Raw genomic sequence first — 20,137 nt, forward strand, 5'->3', positions numbered from 1 at the left:
AAACCCTAATGCAAAATGCTACACACAATCTTGTGCTCTTTGCAGCATTATTTACAACAGCCAAGATACGGAAGCAATCTAAGTGTTGTAGGTTAATGGATAAAGAAGATGTGCTATAGGGGTGCCTGGGTGGCTCAGTGGGTTAAAGCCTCTGCCTTCAGCTCAGGTCATGATCCTGGGGTCCTGGAATCGAGCCCCGCGTCGGGCTCTCTGCTCCACAGGGAGCCTTCTTCCTCCCCTCTCTCTCTGCCTACCTCTCTGCCTACTTGTGATCTCTCTCTCAAATAAATAAAATCTTAAAAAAAAAAAAAAAACAAACACAAGATGTGCTATATATGTATGCAACTGAATATTGCTCAGTCATAAAAAGGAATGAGATCTTCTCATTTTCCTCAACATAGATAAACCCAGGGGGTGTTTGGTTAAGTGAAAGTCGTCAGATAGAGAAAGACAAATACTGTATGATTTCATGTATATGTGAAATCTAATAAAACAGAACAGACAAAACCAGAAACAAACTCAAATACAGAGAAGAAATGTGATTGTTAAAGGGGAGGGGAGTAGGGGGAATAGGTGAAATAGGTGAAGGGAGTTAAAAGGTAAAAGCTTACAGTTATAAAATAAGTCAGTCACAGGTATTAAAAGCACAGTATTGGGAATATAGTCAATAATACTGTAATAATGCTATATAATGACAGATGGTAACTCCATATATCATGGTAAATATTGCATAGGTATAGAATTATTAGATCACTATGTTGTACACCTGAAACTAATAAAACATTGCATATCAACTATATTTCAGTAATAAAATTAAAAACAAAAAAAAAAGGCAAGAAAAGAAGAAAGAAACACTACTCAAAGAAAACCACCCAAAGCCACCTATAAATTCAAGGCAATGCCTATCAAAATTTTGACACCTGGTGGTGGGTATTATGGAGGGCACATATTGCATGGAGCACTGGGTATGGTGCATAAACAAAGAATGCTGGAACACTGAAAATAAATAAAATGAAAAAAAATTAAATTTTTAAAAATTTCAATGACATTTTTCATAGAAGTAGAAAAAACTATCCTTGAATTTGTATGGAATTACAAAAGACCTCAAATAGCCAAAATAATCTTGAAAAAGAACAAAGTTGGGGACATCACACTTACTAATTTCAAACTATACTACAATGCTACATTAATCCAATATTGGCCCTGGAATAAAAATAGACACATAGACAAATGAAAGAGAATTGAGAACCCAGAAATAAGCCTTTGCATGTACAGCCAACTAATATTTGACAAGGGAGCCAAGACACTCAATGGGGAAAGAATAGTTTCTTCATGACTGATGCTGGGAAAACTGGAAATCATGCTCCGAAGAATGAAACTAGACCCCTGTTTATACCACTCACAAAAATTAACTCTAAAGGAATTAAAGATGTAAACATAACAACTGAAACAATAAAACTTTTAGAAGATGATAGGGAAGAAGCTCCTGGATATTGGTGTTGACCATAATTTTTTGAATATGAAACCAAAAGTGCAAACAACAAAAGCAAAAATTATAAGTGGGACTACATCAAACTTACAAAATTTCTGCAGTCAAGACACTATTATCAAAATAAAAAGGCAGCCTATGTAAGGGGAAGAAATATTTGAAATCATATATCTGATAAGGGGTTAATATCCAAAATACTCAATAGAAAACAAGCAGTGCAATTTAAAAATGGATAGAGGATCTGAATATTTTTGCAAAGAAGAAATACAAATGGTCAGTAGGCGCTTAACATCACTAATCATCATAGGAATGTTAATTAAAACCAAATGAGAGATCACCTCACACCTGTTAAAAGGTTATCATCAAAATACCATAACTAACAAGTCTTGATCAGGATCTGGAGAAAAGAGAGCCCCTGTGCACTACTGGTATGAATGTAAATTCTTGCAATCACTATGGAAAACAGTATGGAAGTTTCTCCAAAGTTAAAAATAGAACTACAATATGGTCCAGCAACTCAACTTCTGGATATACATCCAAAAAATATTAAAACAGGATCTCAAAGAGCTATCTGCATTGCCATGTTCATTGCAGCATTATTCACAATAGCCAATATATGGAAACAACCTTTGTCTACAAATGAATGGATAAAGAGAATGTGATGTAGAAATACAGTGGAATATTACTCAGCCATGAGAAAATAAATCTTATCATTTGTGACAACTTAGATGAAATTTGAGGGCATTATGTTAAATTAATTCAGAGAAAGACAAATACTATAAAACATCACTTATGCATGGAACCTAAAAAAAAAAAAAAAAGAAAGCAAACTTGGAAACAGAGTAAAATGGTGGTTATCAAAAGCTGGGGATGGGGGAGATGAGGAGATGCTGGTTAAAGAGTATACACTTCTGTCATAAGATGAATAAATTCTAGAGATCTAACATACAGCATGGTGATTAGAGTTAATAATACTGTATCACGATACTTGAGAGTTGTTAAGAAAATAGGTCTTAAATGCTCTCAACATAAAAGAGAAATGGCAATTATGTTAGCATGATGGAAGTGTTAGCAAATGCTGTGATAGTAATCATTTTGCAATATATTAGCAGATAAAATCACCACATTGTATATACCTTAAACTTACATAATGTTGTATGTTAATTATATCTCAATACAACTGGGAAAAAAGATGTCTCTAGAGGTCGGCTGGGAAGACAGCAGAGTAGGAAGAGCCTAAGCTCACATCCTCCTAAATACAACTGGGTAATGTCCATTCCAGCATAAATAACCAAGAAAATGACCTGAAGACTGATGGAATAAACTTCCCAACTAAATGAAGAGAAGGAAGCTACACTGAAGGAGGTGGGAAGGGCAAAGACATAGCCATATTTCATCTGCAGTGGGGAGGGAACCTGTGGCACAGAGAGGGCAGAAAACAAAGTTTTTTTTTTTTTTACTAGGGAGACCATGAACAGGAAAAGGAATCTCCATAATATTTGCCTTTGAAGGTGAGAGAGGCTGAATTCCATGAATTCTCAAAACCAGTAAGATTTAAAGTCTGAAATTTAACAAATCAGTGGGCTCAGCTCTAGAAGAGCCCTGAAGTATTAGGAAGTGGAGTCTCCACCCTTAAAGAGACAGCATGACAAACTGTGCAGATACAGCACAGAACTAGCAGTTTGAAAAAACTCTGGGGGGCAGATGTGAGGGAGAGTGATTTGCTCATCTTGGAGCATGGCCCAGAGAGACAGGGATCATGGGGAGACTCCTCCAGGAACAAAGGAGCTAGCAGGTGCCATTTCCCTTCTCTATTTCCCCAGCATAAACAATGGCCATCTGTGGGAACCAGCACAGCTCCAACACTCCTTATATAACTTGCTTGCACCCTCCCCCAACCTGTGCTTCCCAGTCATGCTTGCCTCAGTCCTGGTGCTGTGGGCCTCTCCTCCAAAGACCTCGGCAAACCCTGTCAAGACCCGCACATTTTGGGGACCTTAGTTCCAGCAGGGGCAGGTCTTGCTTCACTGTCAGACCACTGCACACCTTCTGTTCACAACAGGCAAAGAGAACCTCTGCTGACAACTTTTCTGAAGGAAAACAAAGCCAAGACTCAATAGCAGAGCACACACAACACACATAGGAAATACTCGCTGAAGCATCAGGCCTATGGGAACAGGGGACACTGCACGGTACTACTTCATAAGGCTACCATTAAAAACAAGAGAAGTAGCTAACTTTCCTAACTCACAGAAATAGTCACAGGTATTCAGACAAAATGAGGAGACAGGAATATGTCCCAAATGAAATAAAAGGACCAAACCACAGCAAGAGACCAAAGCAAAATCAATATAAGTAATATGCACAATAGAGAATGTAACATAATTATACTCATTAGATAAAGATACTCACTGGATTTAAGAAAAGAGTGGAGGAACTCAGTGAGATCCTTAACAAAGAGATTTTTTTTAAAAAACTACCAATCAGAGATCAAGAACACAATAAATGAAATTAAAAATACACTTGACAGAATAAATGGCAGGCTAGATGAAGCAGAGGGATAAATTAATGACCTAGAAGACAGTAATGACTAGAAGACAGTAATGACTTCAGTAACCAAGCTGAGCAAAGGAAAGGAAAGAAAATTATGCAAATTGAGAATAGTCTTAGGGAACTCAGTAACTCCATCAAGTGTAGTATCTGCATTATAGATATCTGAGAAGAAAAGAGAGATAAGGGTACAGAAAACTTATTTGAAGAAATAATAGTGGAAAAATTCTCTAATCTGGAGAAGAAAACAGATAACCAAATCCAGGAAGCACAGAAAGCACCCCCCCCCCAAATTCAACTCAAGGAGTTCCACAGCAATACACATAGTAATTAAAATGGCAAAAAATAGTGATGAAGAAAAAAAAAGTTTAAAGCAGCAAAAGAAAAGAAGACAGTTACATACAAGGGAAACCCCTTAAGACTATAAGAAAATTTTTCAGGAGAAACCTTGTAGGCCAGAAGGGAGTGGGAGGATATAGTTAAAGTGCTGAAACAGAAAAATCTATAGCCCAGCAAGGCTGTTATTCAGAATAGAGGAGAGATAGAGTTTATCACATAAACAAAACCTAAAGGAATTCATGAGCAGTAAACCAGTCATACCAGAAGTACTAAAGAGAACTCTTTGAGTGAAAAGAGAATAAGTAAGAGTATGAAAAGTGAAAAACACAAAAGCAATAAAAACAAATATTTCTATAAAAATCAGTCAGGGGATTAATAACATAAAAATATGTAAAACTTGGGGCGCCTGGGTGGCTCAGTGGGTTAAGCCGCTGCCTTCGGCTCAGGTCATGATCCCAGGGTCCTGGGATCGAGCCCCGCATCGGGCTCTCTGCTCAGCAGGGAGCCTGCTTCCTCCTCTCTCTCTGCCTGCCTCTCTGCCTGCTTGTGATCTCTGTCAAATAAATAAATAAAATCTTAAAAAAAAAAAATATGTAAAACTTGACACTATATACCTAAAATGTAGGAGGAAACGGAATAAAGAATGGATTTAAACTTAAGTGACCATCAACTTTATATAAACTGCTATATGCAGAAGATGTATATACAAACCTAATGGTAACCACAAATCAAAAACTAGCAATAAATATTCAAAGAGTAAAGGAAAAGGAATCTAAGTGTATCACTAAAGAAAGCCAACAAGAGAAGAAAGGAGGAGAGAAAAATCTATAGAAACAACAACAAAACATAACAAAATGGCTACAAATACATAGCCATGAGTAATTACTCTGAAAGTAAATGTACTAAATGCTCCAATCAAAAGACATAGAGAGATAGAGCGGATTTTTAAAAAAGTGACTCATCTATATGCTGCCTTTAAGGGACTAATTTTAGACCTAAAGATACCTGGAGATTGAAAGTGAAGGGATGGAAAACACTTACAGTGCAAATGTATGTCAAAAAAAAACCGGAGAAGCAATGTTTACATCAGACGTAATAGACTTTAAAACAAAGACTATAACAGAGACAAAAAAGAGCAATATATAATAATAGAGGTTACAATACAATAAGATATAAAAATTGTAAATATCTATACACCCAACATGGGAGTACCCAAATACATAAAATAGGTAATAACAAACAGCAGAAATAATTGACAGTATCACAACAATAGTAGGGAACTTCAACACCCCACTTACACTGATGGAAATGGAAAGATCATCCAAATGGAACTTCAACAAGGGAACAGTGGGTTTGAAAGACACAGTGGCCAGATGGATTTAAAAGACATATTCAGAACATTCTATCCTAAAACAGCAGAATACACATTCTTTTCAAGTGCACATGGAACATTTTCCATAGTAGATCACATGTTAGGCCACAAAACAAGTCTCCACAAATTCAAAAAGCTCAAAATCATACCAGGCATCTTTTGACCACAACATTATGGAACCAGAAATCAGCCACAGGAAAAAAGTCTGAAAAGAAGAGAAACACAAAGAAGTTAAACAACATGCTATTTAACAATTAATGGGTCAACTAAGATATCAAAAAAAAAAAAAAAAAAGTACATGAAAACAAATGAAAATGAAAACACAATGTCCAAGATCTTTGGGATACAGCAAAAGTGGTTCTAAGAAGGGAAATTTATAGTAATACAAGTCTACCTCAAGAAACAAATCTCAAACAACTTAAACTTACACCTAAGGGAGTTAGAAAAATAACAAACAAAACCCAAATCCAGCAAAAAGAAGGAATATAAAGATTAGAACAGAAATAAATGACATAGAAACTAAAAACCAAACAATGAAACTAGGAACTGGTTTTTAAAAAGATCAATAAAATTGATAAACCTCTAGCAAAACTCATTAAAGAGAGAGAGAGGACCTAAATAAACAAAATTATTAATGAAAGAAGAGAAATAACAACCAACACCACAGAAATAAAAACAATTATAAGAGAAAACTGAAAAACTATAGGCCAACAAACTGGACACCTTAGAAGAAATGGATAAATTCCTAAAAACATATAAACTACCAAAACTGAACCAGGAAGAAATAGAAATTTGAGCAAACCAATCTCCAGCAATGAAATTGAATCATTAATCAAAAAACTCTGGAAACACACACACACAAGTCCAGGAGCAGATGGCTTCACAGGAAAATTCTATAAAACATTAAAAAAAAAAGTTAATACCCATTCCTCTCAAATTACTCCAAAGAGCAGAAGAGGAAGGAAAGATTCAAAATTCATTCTATGAGGCCAGTATCACACAGTATCACATCAATATCAAAACCAAAAAAAAAAAAAAAACCCACACATCACAAAATAAAAATAAAAAGGAGAACCACAGGCTAATCTCTCTTGTGAATATAGAGGGAAAAAGTCCTCAGCAAAATATTAGTAACTCAAATCGAATAAATCTGACAATCGTGTGGGATTTATTCCAGGGACACAAGGGTAGTTCAATATTCACAAATCAAGCAACATGAAAGGACCCATCAATAAAAGGATAAAAACCACATGATAATTTCAATAGATACAGAAAAAGCATTTGACAAAGTACAACATCAATTCATGATAAAAACTCTATGCGAAGTAGATCTAGAGGGAACATACCATAACATAACGAAGGCCTTCTATGAAAAACCTATAGCCATCATCATACTAAATGATAAAAACAAAACAAAACAAAAAACTATTTTTTCCCCCTAAGATCAGGAGTAAGTATTCAACCTAATACTGATAATCCTAGCCATGGCAATCAGACAACAAAAATAAATAAAAGGCATCCAAATCAGTAAAGAAGAACTAAAACTTCCACTATTTACAGATGACATGATACTCCATATAGAAAACCCTAAAGACTCTGTACACACACACACACACACACACACACACACACAATTTGGCAGTATCAATGAATTCAGTAAAGTTGCAGGACACAAAATCAATATACAGAAATCTGCTGCATTTCTATACACTAATAATGAAGCAGCAGAGAGAGAAGTTAAGAAAACTATCCCATTTGCAACTGCACCAAGAATACCTAGGAATAAACTTAACCAATGAGGTGAAATACCTGCATTCTGAAAACTATAAAATACTGATGAAAGAAATTGAAGATATCACAAACAAATAGATATTTTATGCTGAGGGACTGAGACAACAAATATTGTTAGCATGTTCATATTACTCAAAACAATCTACAGATTTGTTGCAACCCCTATCAAAATACCAATAGCATTTTTCAAAGAACCAGAATAAATAATACTAAAATGTTATCAAGTCACAAAAGCTGTTGAATAATCAAAGCAATCTTTATAAAGAACAAAACTGCAGGTATCACAGTCACAAATTTCAAGACACACTACAAAACTACTGTAATGAAGTTAGTTATTACTAGCACAAAAATAGACACATAGATCAATGGAACAGAATACAGAGCCCAGAAATAAATCCATGGTTATGTGATCAATTAATCTTTGACAAAGGAGGCAAGGATATCCAATGGGAAAAAGATGATCTCTTCAACAACAGTGTTAGGTAAGCAGGACAACATGCATAAGAATGAAACTGGATCACTTCCTTAAGCCACACATAAACCTAAACTCAAAATAGATAAAAAATCTAAATGTGAAACCTGAAACCATAAAAATCCTACTAGAGATCACAGGTAGTAATTTCTCTGACATCAGCCACAGCAACACTGTCTCCTCAGGCAAGGGAAATAAAAGCAAAAGTAAATTATGTGACTATCACAAAATAAACAGCTCCCATACAATAAAAGAAACAATCAACAACACAAGAAGACAACCTACTGGATTGGAGAAGATAAATGCAAATGACATATCCAATAAAGGGTTACTATCCAAAATATATGAAGAACTTCTAGAACTCAAAAACCCACGAATAATCAAAGTAAAAAATGGGTAGAACACATGAACAAACATTTCTCCAAAGAAGACATACACATGGCTAACAGACTCATGAAAAGATGCACAACATAAGGGAAATACAAATCAAAACCCCAATGAGTTATCACTTCATACCTGTCAGAATGGCTAAAATTAAAAATACAAGAGACAAGTGTTGGTGAGGATGTGGAGAAAATGAAACTTTTTGTACTGTCAGTGGGAAAGCAAACTGGTGCAGCTACTGTGGCAAACAGTATGGAGGTTTGTCAAAAAAATTAAAAATAGAATTACCATATGGTCTAGTAATTCCACTACTTGGTATATAATGAAAGAAAATGAAAACATTAATTAACTGGAATAGATGTATGCACTTTTATGTTTATTGCAGCATTATTTATAATAGCCAAATTATGGAATCAACCCAGACACCCAGTGACAGATGAATGGATAAAGATGATGTGTGTACACATATACACATACACATACACACAATGAAATATTACTCAGTCATAATAAAGAATGAAATCTTGCTATTTGCAACAACATGGATGGATCTAGAGGGTATAATGCCAAGTGAAATGAGTCAGAAAAAGACAAGCAAAACAGGTATCATATGATTTCACTCATATGTGGAATTTATTGAATAAAATAAAGAAGACAAAAAACCAGACTCTTAAATATAGAGAACAAACTGGTGGTTATCAGAGGGGATGGGTAAAACTGATGAAGGTGGTCAAGAATATACTTACCCTGATGAGCACTGAGTAATGTCTAGAATTGCTCAATAGCTATATTATACACCTAAAACTAATATAATAGCACATATTAATTATATTGGAAAGAATAAAAAGAGAAGATAGCAAATCAATAACTAGCTGAAGGAAGAAATAATGAAGATTAGAATAGAGATAAACAAAATAGAGAGTTAAAAACCTAATGGAGAAAAATCGATGAAACCAAGAATTGACTGTTCAAAAAGATCAACAAAACAGACAAAACTTTAGCTACAATGACTAACAGAATACCTCAAAAACTAATACCAGAAATGACAAAGGGGGTATTACAGTAGACTTTACAGAAATAAAAGGGATTATGAGAGAATACTATGAACAACTGTACATCAAATTCAGTATCTCAGATAAAGTGGACAAATTCCTAGAAACACACAAAACAACTCTCCTCAAACTCTTCCAAAAAGTTGAAGAGGAAGGAGTACTTCTAAACTCATTCTATGTATTACACTGATACCAAATCTCAACAAAAGCTACGACAAGAAAATTGCAGACCAATACCCCTGATGAATATTGCTGATAAAAACCTCAAGAAAAATACTAGCAGACAGAATTTAACAACAATTTAAAAGGACTATATACCATGCTGCAGTGAGATTTATTCCTGGAATGTAAGGATGGTTCAACAAACAAATATTAATCTACATTGATTAATGTAGATAATGTAATACACTACATTAATAGAAAGGAACCTATGATTTTCTCAATTGATGCAGAAAAGGCATTTGATGAAATTTAACACCCTTTCATGATATAAACATTCAACAAACTAGCACTATTAGGTAACTACCTCAACATAATAAAGGACCATATTCTGAAAAGTTTAGCTGAGTTAACACATTTAATGGTGAAAGACTGAGAGCTTTCCCTTTAAGATCAGGAATTAGACAAGTAGTCTATTTTCATTACTTTCATTCAACATAGTACTAGGAATCCTAGGCAGAGCAATTAAGCAAAAAATAGAAATAAAGAACATCCAAATTAGAAAGAAAGAAGTAATATTATCTCTGCTCACAAACAATGATTTTGTAGAAGACCCTAAAGTTTCCACACACAAAAATATTAGAATATGTATATTTAGCAATGTTAAAACCTACAAAATCAACACACAAAAATCAGTTACTTTTTTATGCATTAACAATGAAAATCTGAAATAGTAATTAAGAAAATTCCATTTGCAATCACATCAAAACAAATAACATACTTGGGAATCAGTTTATCTAAGGGATGAAAGACTTGTACACTGAAAACCAGACACTACTGAAAGAAATTAAAGAGAACACCAATAAATGGAAAGACTTCCTGTGCTCACGGATTCAAGAACTTAATATTGGTAAGATGTCAACACTCCTCAAAATAATTCATGTGATCGCTATCAAAATTCCAGTGAATTTTTTTTTACAGAATTAGAAAAGTCCATCCTAAAATTCATATGGAATCCCAAGGGACCACAATAGCCAAAACAATCTTGAAGAAGAACAAAGTCAGAGGTTTCATACTTCTTGATTTTAAAGGTACAGTAACAAGTCTGGTACTGGCAAAGAGACATATTAAAATCTACTTATAACCTATATGTGATCATTTAATATCAAAAGGTATTGGGTGTCTAATTTTGCTTTTATTGTATCTGTTAACATGGTCATACATAATGGTTCATTTCCTATGTGAAATTTTAACCTATGAAGTCTTATTTGGGGTTTAATCTCTAAGAATCCTTCAGAGCCTGAGTAAGAAGACAAGCCTCCATGGGGAATGTGCATTTGCTTTTGTCATGTGTTCTGGGGTCCTCTCAAATAACTTCTTGAATTCCTCAGGCTAGGGATTCCTAGACATTCAGGTAATCTAAAATTCAAATCCCAAACCCACACATGGGAAAGACTTGATTACATTTTTTTTCAGTCTGGAGCTTAGGTCCTGATAAGTAAGTGTCATTTTCATTTCATATAGCCAGTAGGTGGATTTTGTTTGTTTGTTTGTTTGTTTGTTTTTTCCTAGTACATTCCTTCCTTCAGAATGTATTTCTGAGGTCCTGGCTCTGGAGGGATCTTGAAGTTCCAATTCCCCATCCTGAAGGCTTTAAAACCTCATCTTGTATCTACTGCCCAGCCATTAAAATGAAAGTCTGTTGATTATTAGAACTGACAGAGGCTCCCTGGGAAGTCCGTGCTTCAAGATGAATTTCAGGGGATGCCTGGGTGGCTCAGTTGGTGAAGTGGCTGCCTTCGACTCAGGTCATGATCTCAGGGTCCTGGGATCGAGTCCCACATCAGGCTCCCAGCTGAGCTCGTCCCTCTGCCTGCTGCTCTCCCTGCTTGTGCTCATGTGCTCTTTATCTCACTCTGACAAATAAATAAATAAAATCTAGAAGAAGAAGAAGAATTTCGGGAAGAACCACACAGGTTTCCAGCTCCCTCTTTGTTTTTGGCTCTTAGAGATTTTTCTAACATTTTTTATCATTTCAGCTATGTGTTTAAAGGATGTTTGTTATATTTAATATAGAATTCCTTGGATTTCATATTGTACAGATTTTCAGGACATTTAGTCTAACATATTGCCACGTGTTACTGCTGTAATAAAAAAATGACGTTTTTCTTAAATGAAAATGAAGACATGGAGAAGTCTTAGACCAGGGTCCACTACTGTAAGATCTTTAGGTTATCATATAAACTCCCATATTCATTTCTGTTAGGTCCTGTTTCTCAGGTTGCTTTAGAAGTGGGCTGCTTAAAGTGCAACAGACATGGGCCCACAAAGCAGGGCCACCGTGCTACTAAGGGGTGAATGGTGGGGCAATGGAAACTCCATCTTATCTAGACTTGAAAAAAGAAGACCTCCATGGACTATAATGAAATAGGACAGTTGTGAGAAGAGGGGGAAGAAAAACAAAAACAAAAAAAAACAAACAGGCCGAGTCCTTGAGGTTTATAATCAGGAGAAAATATAAAAAACTCATCAAAAGCTGACAAGGAGCACAAGGACTCACAAAGTTGAAAATATACAAATATTCAGGCAACAAGGGAGAATTCTTTAGTGCCCCTTAATCAGGTTACCCTTACCTTGTCTATTTATCAAGTATATTTATTCAGGTCACCTCCAAGGTTTAATAAAAAAAGAAAAAAGGATGTAGTCCTTAAGATTTTATTTATTTGACAGAGACACACACAGTGAGAGAGGAAACACAAGCAGGGAGAGTGGGAGAGGGGGAAGCAGGCTTCCCAACAAGCAGGGAGCTAGATGTGGGCTCAATCCCAGAATCCTGGGATCATAACCTGCCAAAGGCAGACACCTTTTTTTTTTTTAATTTCTTTTCAGCATAACAGAATTCATTGTTTATGCACCACACCCAGTGCTTCATGCAATTCGTGCCCTCCTCCTTAACACCCACCACCTGGCTCCCCTAACCTCCCACCACCCACCCCTTCAAAACCCTCAGGCTGTTTTTCAGAGTCCGTAGTCTCTTGTGGTTCACCTCTCCTTCCAATTTCCCTCAACTCCCTTCTCTCTATCTCCCTATGTCCTCCATGTTATTTGTTATGCTCCACAGATAAGTGAAACCATATGATAATTGGCTCTCTCTGCTTGACTTATTTCACTCAGCATAATCTCTTCCAGTCCCGTTGCTACAAAAGTTGTGTATTCATCCTTTCTGATGTTGGCATAATACTCCATAGTGTATATGGACCACATCTTCCTTATCCTTTCATCCGTTGAAGGGCTTCTTGGTTCTTTCCACAGTTTGGCGACCATGGCCATTGCTGCTATAAACACTGGGGTACATACAGATGGCCCTTCTTTTCACTACATCTGTATACCCAGTAGTGCAATTGCAGGGTCATAGAGAAGCTCTATTTTTAATTTCTATAGAAATCTCCACATTGTTCTCCAAAGTGGCTGCACCAATTTGCCTTCACTACATCTGTATCTTTGGGGTAAATACCCAGTAGTGCAATTGCAGGGTCATAGGGAAGCTCTATTTTTAATTTCTTTAGGAATCTCCACATTGTTCTCCAAAGTGGCTGCACCAACTTGCATTCCCACCAACAGTATAAGAGGGTTCCCCTTTCTCCACATCTTCTCCAAAACACATTGTTTCCTGTCTTGTTAATTTTGGCCATTCTAACTGGTATAAGGTGGTATCTCAATGTGGTTTTAATTTGAATCTCCCTGATGGCTAGCGATGATGAACATTTTTTCATGTGTCTGATAGCCATTTGTACGTCTTCAATGGAGAAGTGTCTTTTTCATATCTTCTGCCTATTTTTTTATATGATTATCTGATTTGTGTGTGTTGAATTTGAGGAGTTCTTTATAGATCCTGGATATCAACCTTTTGTCTGTACTGTCATTTGCAAATATCTTCTCCTATTCCGTGGGTTGACTCTTTGTTTTGTTGACTGTTTCCTTTGCTGTGCAGAAGCTTTTGATCTTGATGAAGTCCCAAAAGTTCATTTTTGCTTTTGTTTCCTTTGCCTTTGGAGACATATCTTGAAAGAAGTTGCTGTGGCTAATATCGAAGAGGTTACTGCCTATGTTCTCCTCTAGGATTCTGATGGATTCCTGTCTCACGTTGAGGTCTTTTATCCACTTTGAGTTTATCTTTGTGTACAGTTTAAGAGAATGGTTGAGTTTCATTCTTCAACATACAGCTGTCCAATTTTCCCAGCACCATTTATTGAAGAGACTGTCTTTTTTCCACTGTATATATTTTCCTGTTTTGGAAAATTATTTGACCATAGAGTTGAGGGTCCATATCTGGGCTCTCTACTCTGTTCCACTGGTCTATGTGTCTGTTTTTATGCCAGTATAAAGGCAGACACTTAATGACTGAGCTACCCAGGCACCCCAGGACTACATCCTTAGATAAATTTTGTTTTCTGATCTCTTCAAGCAAGGAAACAACTCGTGGAGAATTGAAGTAATAGGCACTGAAGCTAGCTTTGTTCATCCCTCAGCCAGGAATGAAACTCAGGATTGCTAGCTCTTGCATCTTTGTCCCTTTGACTTCTTTTCTGTCCCCAGAGCTCTCTTCTGTCATCACTCAGAAATAAGTCCACCATGTAAAAGGACGTGACAATAAATTTTCCAGAGGAGAGAACATTTGGGAAGACAGTTGTAGACCTTCGGAGTATCTCTCAAATTTTGAATGATATAGTACAAATCTTTTTAAAAGGGACATCTCAGAGATGCAGGTCAGCAAAGCTTTTCTAAATTCATAAAATTAATTTGCTTTTAGGAAAATGAAAGGACAAAAAAAATAAAAATTTCTTTAACCAAGACTAGTCACTGGCTTTCATAAATAAAGTTTTATTGGAACACAACCATGGTCATTTGTTTATGTATTCTTTATGGCTTCTTCATACTACAATGACAAGGAAGTTATGACAGAAACCATGTGACCCAGAAGCCTAAAATATGTATTTCATGGAAACCAGTTTGCTGACCCCTGTATAAACTCTCTATTTCAGTCTTCTTGTTTAATTATGATCTAATGTGGTCAACGATAATGAAGATGTCTCAAATGAAGTTTCCTCAGTATTTTGATAGAGACATCCCAGCCTTCATTGTCTTCCTGGCTTCCACTATATTGCCCTTTTACTCACTACAACTCTAGCTATCGTTTTCCCATTTCTAAAAGAGAATACATGTAGAAACTTCTTCACTGAATTACTGTGAGAATTAAAGGATATGGGTTAAAGCACTCCATGTAGCACCTGACACATTGTAAACATTCAGTAAATGGTGGCTATGATTCAAATCCATCCATTCGTTTAGCACATATTTATTGAGTTTGTTATGGTTTGAGGAAGAGGACATGATTCAATCCATATGTGTTATGAGTATCTATATTCATATAGATAACTTCATATTATAAATTCATATTATATGAATTATATATATACTATATATCATATACAATATTATGAATATATATGAATTATTAACCCCCATCCCTCAGAACAGGACCTTGGAGATAGATGTTTTTTACAATGGTAATCACACTAAAATGAGGTCATTAGCTTGGATCCTAATCCAATATGACTAGTATCCTTATGAGAAGAAGATACAGACAGATACAAAGGGAAGACAATGTGAAGATGCAGGGAGAAAAATGGCCATCTGCAAGCCAAGGAGAAGGGTCTGGAGCAACTCTTTGCCTTACAGCCTTCAGAAGGAATCAACCCCAACACTTTGATCTGGATTTCTAGTTTTCAGAACTATGAGACAATAAATTTCCATTGTTTGAGTCCTGTGGACTGAACATGCAAATCCGTATGTTGAAACCCTAGTCCCCACTGTGATGACATTTGGAGATGGGGTCTTTGGGAGATAATTAGGTCCTAAGAGTAAAGCTTCCATGGTGGTATTAGTGTCCTTATAAGAAGAGATGCAAAAGAAGTTGCTTCCTTGCTCTCTCCCTGCCATGTGAGGACACACAAGAAGGTGTCTATCTGCAAACCAGGAAGAGCGTTCTCACCAGGAATTGAATCAGCAGGCATCTTGATTTTCCATCCACCAGAGTTGTGAGAAATAAATTTCGGTAATGTATGCTACCCCATCTATGGTATTTTTGTTACAGAAACCTGAAGGAAGACATTAAGCCACCTCGTCTTTGATACTTAGTTACAGCGACCCTACAAAATGCTATAGATTTCAATAAAAGGAAAAAAAAAAAAAAAACAGAGTAAACTAAGAGGTGCTACTTTGGATTAGTAACTCTTCTCTTTGAGATATCTGTATTGTGACCTCCGTAGTTACAAGGAGCAAACCATATGAAAATTTGGGGAAAACTCTTTCCAGCTGGAGAAATAAGTGCAAAGGCCCTGGAAGAGGAGTACCTCTTCTACCTTTTTAGGAGAGATAGCTCCTATCTCTTCTACCTTTTTCTTACCTTGAACACGGATGATATAGGTGTGATGTCTGGAACTTTACAAACCATCTTGGGACCATGAAGTGATAGGCACAAGATCAAACACCAACATACTAAGGATGGAAGAGAAAAAAAGAAGGAATCTGAGGACTTCATGGAATCATTAAACAGCTGCACCAATACCACCAACTGTCTACTTAGGATTTCTTGTTCTTTAAGAAAAATTCATCCCTTTTTTTAAGACACCATTAATTAGTTTTTCCATTACTTAGAGCCAAAAATATTCTTAACAGACGTAACATTGTACAATGTGGTAAAGATTACTAAACTTTGAAGGTTTTTAATCCGGGGAAAAACGAAGTCAGATTTAAGTTTTTAAAAGAACATTCTGTGAAGTGAATAATCATAGAAAATATGGTCATGGAATTCAGAAATAGATCTCCTAGGGCTTTGTATGCCACGATAATCCCAAATTTTATTCTAAATATAATAGGAAGCTATTATAGGAAATGTCAAAATTTCTCTGTATTTTTTAGAGGATCTCTTGGTCGTAGAGTTAGGAGGTCAATTAGAAGGTAATTACAGTAGCCAGGCAAAATATGATGGGTGACTGACAAGGGTGTTATCAGTAAAGATGGATAAAATTGGAGGGAAAGAACACTGACTACTACTAGAAGGAGAGAAACCTGATAGCTGTAATAGTCATCAGGGTGAATGGTAATGGAGCCCAAAGGATTGGGGAACATTTGGGTGCAGTCTTGAATGGAATTGCTAATGAATTGAACATATGATGGAGAGAGGGAAAGACACGAGTGAAGAATAACTCATTTTTTGCCTGAGCAACTAGGGATGGAGATGCTACTATTAAAGAGAGGTATGTTTAAAAAGTAAGAGTTCTGTTTTCATCACATTTAAATTTCAGATTTTAATATGGAGGAGGAGGAGGAGAAGGCTCAGCAGAACTACCATGAGAAAGGAAAACTACAACTGTGTGTTACTGTGGAAGGAAGGAGAAGTTTCAGGTAGGAGACAGGGGGTCATCCGTTTCAAATGCTGACAGGTCAGGGAAGGTTGGAAAGGAGGAAATTTGGATTTGTCAAAGTGGTAAACCTTGAAAACAGTTTCAGTGGATTGACAGTCTCAGAAGCCCCGTTCAAGTCAGATGTAAGAATCATTAGCCATAAAAAGGAAGAGACGGTGATCACGAACAATTATAATGGGGGAAGCTGGGCAAAACACCTGTACTTTGCTGGAGGACTACATTCTTGCCACTTGCTACGCTAGGGTCCAAAGCCCCGTGAGAAGTGGTCTGGGAGCCCCAGGTGGGAAGGTCCAGGATAAGGAACAGACACTGTTCTTCCTCTTGCTGTGTTTCTAATCGCATGCCGGCACTGAAAGTTATCTGATCACAGTCAAAAACCATGAATTCGGAATTTTCTGACTCTATTGTATGTCAAATCTTCTGCCTAGCATCACCTGGGTTTCGTTCTTTAATTTACTTAGCGTCTCAAAAGCAGCAGAGAACGGGTTGTATTTGTGTCAGTTTATTTTAATGTATAATGAGTGATTCAAATGATTGCACATCGCACATTCAAATTTTGTTGAATGTGTAATCATTTAAATGAACACAGGTGCCACGTTCCTGTGCGCGCCTGGAAAACCACGGTCTGTGCCTCATGTGGAAAGATGATGATGTACTTGGCTGTACGAAGCTCATATCTTAATTTCTTTTTAATTTTGTTCTTCCTCCACGGCTTTGGTGTTTCCATCCAGTAAAACAGGCGGAGCCCTGCGTGTTGGAAGGTAGATATTTGGCCCACCAGCTAACCTGAAACCATTCTTCAACACACACAAAACAGCAAGCTTGCAACCGTTCAGTTTATTTTTAACTTGGCGGGGGGGGGGGGTGGTGAAAAATTATAAATCTGTGTGCTTTAAAATGAGCATTTTCAGGAAGGTATGAAACCCTGGAAACAAGGATGAAAGAAATTAAATTATCCTCTCTGATGCTCCTGCGAGGTAGGACTAACAGCACTAGAAGTTCTTTTATGTCACTCCTGACAGTTTAGTATCAATCCTCCCAGGCAAGCTAATGTAATCAACTCTGGTATGTTTCACTCTAGTGCGGACTGCTCTGGCATTGTTAATATGACCATGTTATTTCATAATTAATTTATCTTTTATTTTTCAGACAGGAACTATCCCTCGTAAAATGAAAGCACTTGGCATTTCTCTGAATAGGATCCTGAACTGTTTATACACACCTATCACTAGATCACAGTCAAAGCTCAGATGTAGGACATAGTTCATTCCCACTCACTAACTTGCTCCAATCACTATGGGGAAAATCAGGGGTTCTTGTACATTACCAACACTAAGTATCATTAAAGATGTTCTTTGCCACTAATCACTTGCTATACCTGAATGTGTTAAGGATCTGCTGAGAAACCATGGCTTTTCAAAATGAGGTATACAGACCATTTTCATTGGACTCATCTGAAAGACTTATTAAAAAGTACTGATTCTTGCTAACTACCCCTACACCATCATCTCTGGAGGGAGCTGTGGCATCTGCATTTTTCATAGGAAGTGCAAGAGTATGTATGCCCTCTAATGCTTAGAAGCCAGTGAATTAAACTGTTTTTTGTTTTCTATGACCTGTTTTTCACATATGGTACCACTTGCTTGCCATTAAGCCATTTCCAGGGTGTGTGTACAATACACTAGGTGTCCAGCCAACACCCTCTTTCTTGGCAATGCTGCTTTCATAGACTCTACAAAAGTAAGTAACGTATTTACTGGTGGTGGTGCCATCACACCCATCAAAACTGATCAGACCTGGGCTGGACGGCTGACCCAAGTGGAATCAATCAGAGCCTGTCTCTTAATTTAAACTGAGATAGCAGAACAGTAGTAATTAGTTGTAGTCACTGGAAATGGAGAGTCATGTAGACCCTCAAGGCTGGGAGTTTGGGAACTGTGTGGAGAACCAGATCACAGTAAAAGGCAGAGGGTAAAGCAGATGTCTCAAAAGAGGTAGAAGTGAAATACACAATTGAAATAAACAGAAGCTAAGCATGGGCAAGAAAGAGATGACAAAGAATGGCAATCTTGGTTCCTGAAGACTTCCAAGCTTATAATTCCAACTGCTCATAATATTCAGCTATACTTCTGGTTCTTGCATTCCATTAACTTAACCTGGGGTTTGTTGGTTGCTGCTTTTTGCAACCAAATGGTCCTTTGAATTCAACAGGGAGTTCTGGCTTTTCAGTGTTCATGGTAAACTGAAAGTTCCTAGTCTATTACCAGGACCTTCCTGTTAAATTAGTAAAAATAGATAAATAAATAAAGCAAATGCTCCTGTTTTTTCCTTTGGAAAACTGCTCTTCTATGTTGTTAAGCAGAGTACAATTAAAGTCACAAAGCAGAATGCAGAGTACGTGGGTTGCAAGGCCACCAGCCAGAGTAGCTGTCTTTATTGTTCCCTGACCTGCCTTTGGAAAAGTTGAGGGATGAGCTGGCAGGAAAAAGTCCAATTGCCTTCAAGGTTCATCTATCTGCTTCTAAGCCAACAAACATGTCCATATTTTGAAACCCCGTAGCTGAGATCAACTAAAACCGAATCACACCAAACCAACAAACAGAAAACCCCACGAAACTCCGAAGTCCTTGCTTAAAAAATAAACAAAGGGCAAACTCTGCCAACGTTGACAGTGGCCAACACCTGGCTGGCTGGCTGGCTTGCTAATGGAGTGCTGGGAACTCAGGCTTCCCTCCACTTACTGCATTCATTAAGCAGAAAAGAGTTTTCATTTCCCCTCCAGACAGACTCCAGCGATTGGTGGAAAGGTCTGAGAAGAGTGGCTCTCTGCTTCCCCCCGCCCCCACCCATCCACTCTCCTTTTACGCCCCTCTCCCACTCCTCACCCCACTCCCCCGGCAGCTGTTCCAGAAAAAGGAGCTGGGAGCAGGAGAGCCCCAGGCTGGTCTGTGTAAAAACAGGCCACGCCAGGTTTTCAGCTGCAATTAATTTTCCAGATAAGCTCTAAACCTCTGAAACGCATTTGAAATTGAAATGCTGATA

General features: G+C 37.0%; 1 long non-coding RNA gene across 1 annotated transcript in view; it reads right to left on the reverse strand.

Annotated features, from left to right (window-relative positions):
- LOC309870141 overlaps positions 1 to 19,918 on the reverse strand; it is a 58,152-nt gene extending 38,234 nt beyond the window's left edge. The window contains exons 1-3 of the long non-coding RNA XR_014314507.1: positions 19,778 to 19,918; positions 16,075 to 16,166; positions 5,900 to 5,955 (exon numbers count right to left, since the gene is read on the reverse strand). This is a non-coding gene — a long non-coding RNA (uncharacterized lncRNA). The remainder of the gene's footprint in view (positions 1 to 5,899; positions 5,956 to 16,074; positions 16,167 to 19,777) is intronic.
- Between the last annotated feature and the right edge of the window lie 219 nt (positions 19,919 to 20,137).

The sequence above is a fragment of the Mustela nivalis genome (genome assembly GCF_964662115.1).
Source record: "Mustela nivalis genome assembly, chromosome: 7".
Taxonomy (NCBI): Eukaryota; Metazoa; Chordata; class Mammalia; order Carnivora; family Mustelidae; genus Mustela; species Mustela nivalis.